General features: G+C 42.4%; 1 pseudogene; it reads right to left on the bottom strand.

Annotated features, from left to right (window-relative positions):
- Positions 1–5,728: 5,728 nt before the first annotated feature.
- Positions 5,729–6,856, bottom strand: LOC131578658 (bifunctional heparan sulfate N-deacetylase/N-sulfotransferase 3-like; annotated as a pseudogene).
- Between the last annotated feature and the right edge of the window lie 244 nt (positions 6,857–7,100).

The raw sequence follows: 7,100 nt of genomic DNA, 5'->3' as shown, positions 1-7,100 counted from the left end.
TGCTACCATCCTGATATTTTAATGTTAGTGCTGAAAGCCTGTAAGCAATTCCTACCTCAAGAAAAGGGAATCAATAGTAGTTAGACATTAAAAGCATTGCTTTAGCTTATTAACTCTGTTCCAGCAGATGTTGTAGAGAGATTGCACATCTCTAAAGAAGCCCAGTGCAAAGTAAATATAACATCATGATCTTGATTTCCCTTGTCAGACTACAGCATTTTCAAGTCTTTAGCCTCCCTTTTGCTGAACCCAGGTCTGTGTGGGTTATTTTTCATTTTATTTTGAAGCACAGCCTAGGCACATCAGTCTAAAAACAGACCTCAGGGCACACTTCCATTTCCCATTTCAGGATTTCCCACCCTACTGGAGCATTAGCACGAAGCCTCCTCCTATAGCACCGGATAAAGCCGAAAACAAATTATAAGAGGGCGACCTAAAAGTTTTTTAAAAAACTTGCTAGGAGGTGAAACAAAACACTGTACAACAGGATGAATTCATGACAGTCATTCTAGAACACCGGTTTGGTGGTGCTTTAGTATCCAATTTTTCACTTTGAGGGTTCTTTAAGGTTTAAATGATGGTATATAAAAAGCTCTGCTTGTGCAAGCTAACCTAGAAAAAAAGTCATCCTCAGAATGCAATGGAAGCTTGATATCTAGATGGCAAGGACAGAAGAGCAAAAAGAGAAAGATAAATGTTCTTTGTAGTTCCTCCTTTGAAACTACCATTCCTGGTTTCACCTTTTATTCAGAAGTGGATTAGAGTATTAAAAGAGTCTCTGTAGACATGTTAAAGGGGACTCCCACTGGAGCTCTGGTCTAATTAAGCTGCTTTGTGAATCATTCCCGTTTGACTAACTTGAGTTAGTCTTCTAAAAAAATATCACTTAATACATCAAACCGAGAGTTCAAGCCCCTTTGTTTTTAATAATCAAAGAAGAAACGCTTGGGCTTGAGATTTGTAAGCTATCACTGCACTTTATGGATGATCCTCTTTATGATCATTGCTTTGCCAGCAGCTGACCTGCATTGCTCTTTAGGAGAAGCCCCCTTTCCCCTGCCCATCTCAGCAGCCCTGCTACAGCTCAGACACGCAGCTGAGGTGACAGCAGAATGCTGGTGTTACCCAGAGACAACAGTCCCAGCCCATGGAAACCATCAGTCAGCATTTTGCTGCTGGCTTGGCTGGAGACCATCAGGAGCTGGGGAATGTTTCTGCTGGAGCTGATGCAGGGAACAGCAGAGCACTGCCCAGCCCTGGAAGGAGCCCCTTGCTGTAGAGCAGTGCTGCACAAAACCTGTTCCCCTTCTGATCACTCCCTCGGCCAGCCTGAACTCGGGCTGGGAGCAGATGCACAACGGGGTGACAACACTTCTGCCTGCAGCACTGGGGACCAGAGAAACCCTGGCATGGTCTCTGATGGAACACAACCCTTGTGAGTCACACAGCAAATGGTTCTCTATGTTCACACAAAAAAGGGAAAATGGGGGCACAACCCAAGTTCCTGGATTAGTGTCTGTGACAATCTGCAATGGAGGAGGGGCAGCAGCCAGCTTTTCTGGCTGAGGCAGTTGGATGAATGGGACTTGGACCTGCTTTTGGTCTTGCTTGTGCAAGGATTTACAAAACTAGACTGACTTGCTTATCAGCAGGGAGGTCACAAAAAGAGTCATGATGGAAACAGACCAAAGGGGATGCAGCTCTTCCACAGTGTTACAGGTGCAAACAACAAATGACAAGAGGGCTGAGCAGAGCTGAAATCTGCTTACTGCTTCACTCTCTCCTATGACATTGAAGCAAGGCCTAGGAAAAACCTCTTCTCTCTCTAAGCTCCACTCCTACCCCTTTTGACTTCCCAGGAGCTGTCTGCTACTTCAGGCCAAAGCAAAACCTGGGAAGGATTCTGTCAGGAGAATCGTGGGACAGAGCCCAAAAAGCTTTATGGATACACAAAGCCATCCATCCATCTCTCTCACACATCACGAGCCCTTGTCTCGGTGTCACACGGGAAGTGGTGACAAAGATCAGGCCGTGGATTAAGCACCAACTCATTTCTTGCTTTGATGCTATCTCAAGAAGAGTACTTAGAACCCCACAGTTTATATTTTCAGAGTTGAGTAAGCACTTAAGACATAAAACAGTAATGTAATTAGAGATATGTGGAGCAGCTCTAATGCTAGATGTAAATGAATGGATGTTGGTTTAACAGATGTTTCCACATTAGTTTCTATCAGCACACTCTCTGAAACTAATACATCCAAAGCCATACAGGAACAAAGCCACACTAGGATATCAAAGGTATCTTACAGAGGAATAAAAGTGTAAGATAAAGGTCATTACAGAACTGGTATGCACTGATTTGCCTTTATCATCTGTACAAGTGTGTCCAGACATAAAGAGGGGAAAAGAGAAGCTGGAAAAGACACTGTATAGCTGGACCAAGTCAGCAGTCAGGGAATCTAGCTGGGTTTCTTTACTTTTTTTTAATTTGACTGGAGGACTGAGCAGCATTTTTGCTGTTGATGTTGTTGCAAATCAGCACTTGATGCTGAAGCAGACCACTAGCAGCATGTTCTCCCCTGATATCTGGGAAATAAGAATAACCCACGACAAGGCAGGCACTGCCAGTAGAAGACATGAGTGCCCTAGCTGAGTTCTAATGCGTGAAACTCAGCTCCAAGTGTATCCATATTTCATCCCTACATTTCTGATTCTGGAAAACCTCTAACACATTTTGAGCCAGAGCCCAAAGATTCAGATGAAAAACTCTAACAACTTCTCGACATCAAGAAAACAAACTAGACTTTTCTTAATGAAATATATGAACACTCCAAGAACCCCAAACCACATTCTGGTATGCCTTTATGTTTCTCGCACTCGTGATGCCAGTCTAATTAAGTTCCACATATCTCAAGTTGCTGCTGGAGAATTAAGACTAATCTATAACTCTTCTAAGTTGTCATAGTTCCTCTGAAATCAATGGATGTTTTGACAGCTTACACCATCTGAGGAACTGCTCTGTGTGTCGAGTAAGACACAGTGCTGTTTAATTACAGGGAGGTTCAGAAGCAGTCTCCACAGCTCAAGAAAAAAACCAGTTCTTCCAGGAATGGTCATTTCTTGTTTCTATCCAACTCATTATGAACTTCAGTGTCAAAAGCCATCTTTCCTTCAGTGAAGACCATCACTGTGTCTCCAGCTGAAAGAAAAGGTTCTATCTCTTGCAGTAAATTTTGAAACACGCCCTTGGTGCTGCGAGGAGAAGTAAGGAGCCCCTATTCCAGTGTCATCAGAGCACTGAGATAACAGTGGGGAGACTGGGAGCAGCCAGACTACAGAAACTCCACACAGGAGCAGCAGGACATGGATCCAGATATTCCAGTGGAAGTTTTCAGATAGTCTGGAAGAGCAAACCAGGGGGATACTGTGTGTTTACACACAAACTTCTGAGAGGATTGACTTGCTCTGCCTCATATTTAGGAACATGATTTGCTGGTAGGCTTGGCAGTGCTGGATTAATAGTTGGACCCCATCATCTCAAAGGTCTATTCCAAACTACATGGTTATAGCATTCTATGTTTCTAACCACAGAACTGCAGGAATTGTGTTTTCCACATTTGGGGATGCAAAGATGAAAACTTTAAAAATGTTCACAGACATTGTAGCGATTGGTGTGTAAGCTCCAAGATTTGGACAGAGCACAGCAACACTTCCTTACACCAAACCAACAAAGCACAACAACAAACAACCACCTAAAAAACCCCCTCCAAAACCCAAAAAACCCAACCACCATCAAAGCCACAGTTCCAAATCCAGAAACAGATGTTTTTCAGAAAGTTTTGTTCTAAGTAATGCTATGTTTTATCTACAAGCTTTGCACTACCAAAATCAGTAGAATCAACTGTTGTGATTGCCTGCCTATACAGGGAGGAAATGGACCACATGAGGATTAACAGGTACAGAATAATGTACACCACCTAATGCAAAATCTGTGCCGCAGGTTAAGAGCCAGAAAAACATACATGTTTTTATTAGAAATGTCTGCCTAGTGGAAATGAGCTAATCTTGAGTACTGAAATGATACAAAGTTTACATTTAGAACCTCTTCTCACACTTGCAGCGCCCAATTCTCTGTCACAGTCACTGCAGCAGAACTCACTAAAACTCTTGTTTAATGAGATGTCATTTATCTGCAAATACACTTTACAATAACGTGTTTCCAACTACTGCAAACTGATTTTGTTTCATTCCTTCCACATGTCATTGTGCCACCGAGGAGAACTCCTTTGATATTAATAGTAATGAAGATGCATTGCATCTGACAGCCCTAACAACATGTTTAATACAACATTTTAACTCTAAGTAGATGAAGACTCAGAAGGGAACACTTTTTTCAGATTCCATTGTTTCAGAACACAGTTCTGTATAAATGAAATTATCCTACTTAAAAGTTATTTCCACTTTGATATTACCTCTATTTAATGGGACAGTTTTATTTTGGGAAGATTACTTTCTGACATACTGCAAATTATTTTCCCCAAACAATATGGTTTATCCTTCTCTATCTGCTGTAACCAAATTTGTCTCAATAGTCTCCTGCTTCTGGTATATAACTCTGGCAATTCAACATCCCAACTTCTTTTCAAATGACAATCCTAAGGTGTCACTTGCAAAGACAAACAATACAAAACGTGCTGTCTCCGACTGCTACTGCACAACTCAGTGATGGATTTATTCAGGCTTTATTTCAGCCACCTTGTTACCAGAAAGTTCTGCTCCTGCAGAACAACACAAGTTCTGCTAGTGATGCTGGCCAGACTTGACTTTTTTCCTGCCATCTGAGTTTGCATTCAGGAGACTCTCCAAGGATGCTCACTCACCTAACTCAAACACTGCCATCCTCTTCTCCATGGAAAAACCATTTAGGAAGCTTCACCTTTATTTCTGCTCTCTCCCATGGGATTTGTTTGCCTAAGGAAAACACCTACTTAACAAGGAGGTAAATCTCATTTTTAAGTGCATGGACAGAGAATGTTTTGGAAAAGAGCAAATGCAATTTTAAAGCAAATTAAAAGTTTAACCGCAGGGTCAAACCTTTCATTTAAGAGAGCAAAGAATGCAGAGCTGCTGTGGCTTGACAAGTGTATTAACACTGAAGAAACCCAAAAACTTGGTTAAAAATGAAACAAAAATGACCCACTGCATGCAGTGCTGTCCTTGTCTTTCCTTCTTGCACTTCCTCATCCCATTAACAAACTTCTAAGAAAACATTCTCCCTTATCTTTAGTGCAAACAGGGCAACAATCAGGATGTTAGAGATTTGCAGCTTCTAGACCAAGTTGAGAAAGGTGATCTCCTATTTCCTGCTTTGGGACAACACTCCTCACAAAAAGCACACAAGAAACACAGGAAGAAATAATGTGAAGATGTTAGTGCTACTGACCAACCACTGTCACCTCACTTGAACAGCACAACAGAGTGGAAAAGGACCTTCAGGAATGTACAGCTCTAAACATTCAAATGGAAATTGTCCAGTCATTTACTGACAGCTTTTAAGCTTTTAAGAGCAATATTAGCACAAACCCTCCCTGCAAGCAAGTGCCATATAACAGAGATGAGAGAGGTGAAATGCTGCAAACAACTCCTGACATCCAAACCTACCTCAAACAGCCAATAACCCAGTCCACTCTTCACATTTGATGCTGCCATTTACTGCTGCTCACCACATTCACCTCCTGCTTGTAAGACTCACAAGTGCAATAAATATGAACAGCTCCTGAGTGGAGCCCTCCAGTTCCAACCATGAACAACTATTCACTTTCAGATGAAAATACCGCTTGGCTGCATTGACCATCAGTTTGTGCACATACTTTACCTCTACATCGTTGGTGTTCATCCTTGTTCCATCCTTGCCAACGAAGATATCATCTATGTCAACCAGAATGTACCTATCCAAGGATAGGGTGAGTTTCTTTCCAGACAGGAAAGAGATGGCATCTATGAAAATCAGCTTGTGCAGCCAAAAATTCAAGTTATTGCCGAAAAGGACTCGTTGAATCCCATCGTGGAGCCCCAAGTCATGTATTACTGTGGCATAGAGAGCACCTAGAGCAGCAGGTGGAGAAAGGTTTTCTGGTGTCTTTACTTTTGCAAATATCACTGGTTGATAAGTTGTGTGATTAACCTGGAAAACGGCCCAGGCATTTCCAAGCAAGGGCCTTTCCTCAAGCTTAGAAGGTTTAGTCACATGGAGCAGTGGGGAATGAGGGTTAATGCAACAGTCCTGAACACCCAGATGGCTGTGGACATGGAAAGGAAAACCCTTCAACTCAAAGCTCTGCAAGCTGTTCTCAGTGCCTTTGTGAAATCCAATCACACCTACACCGTACTCCAGGCAGTACTTATCTAGAAGGCCTCTGTTCCAAGAGTCCATATTCACCTACTTCAGAATATTTTCATACACTAGGAGAGCGTATTTGCCTCTGCTTTTGTCTAGAAGCACTGGGAGGTCACCTTTCCCAGATGCAATCTCAAGGTGAAACTGAAACCTGCTGGATTCCAGAATGGTTATTATATCTTGGCCTAAGCTTGAGTGCTGGCTTTCCACAAACACCAGCACTACCAGGTCTGTCCTCAGGGGATCGATGGGCTTCGTGCTCTTCATCTCCATCAGCTTGGATGGCAACGGTTGAGGATCACCACATTCCACTTCTGAAGAGGTTTCAGGAAGCTCATTCTCCTCTTTGTAGCCATTATACAAGTAGTAGGCAGAAATAACTATGCTCACCATACAAAAAGTGGCCAGCAAAATTACTGTTCTTTGGAAATGTCTGTGAAGTTTCAGGATAAAACTCATGGTGTTTACTTGCCTTAGACAGCTCTCAACAGCAGCATGAAAAACAAACACAGATTCTCAACAACTTGTTCCAGTCCTCTGAAATATTTCTGTCACCATTGCAGCACACACATCTGTCTTCCACAGAGCTTTACCCAAGGTATGGTCTAGAAGAAAAGAAAATCAGAGATTTAATTGAGGCAGCACCTTGTGAAGTATCACCTGCTTAAACTAATGGGGAGTAAAGAAACCACTGCCAGCCAGA

This window comes from Poecile atricapillus, chromosome 4 (assembly GCF_030490865.1).
Source record: "Poecile atricapillus isolate bPoeAtr1 chromosome 4, bPoeAtr1.hap1, whole genome shotgun sequence".
Lineage (NCBI taxonomy): Eukaryota > Metazoa > Chordata > Aves > Passeriformes > Paridae > Poecile > Poecile atricapillus.
This window is presented reverse-complemented; position numbering and strand designations above follow the sequence as displayed.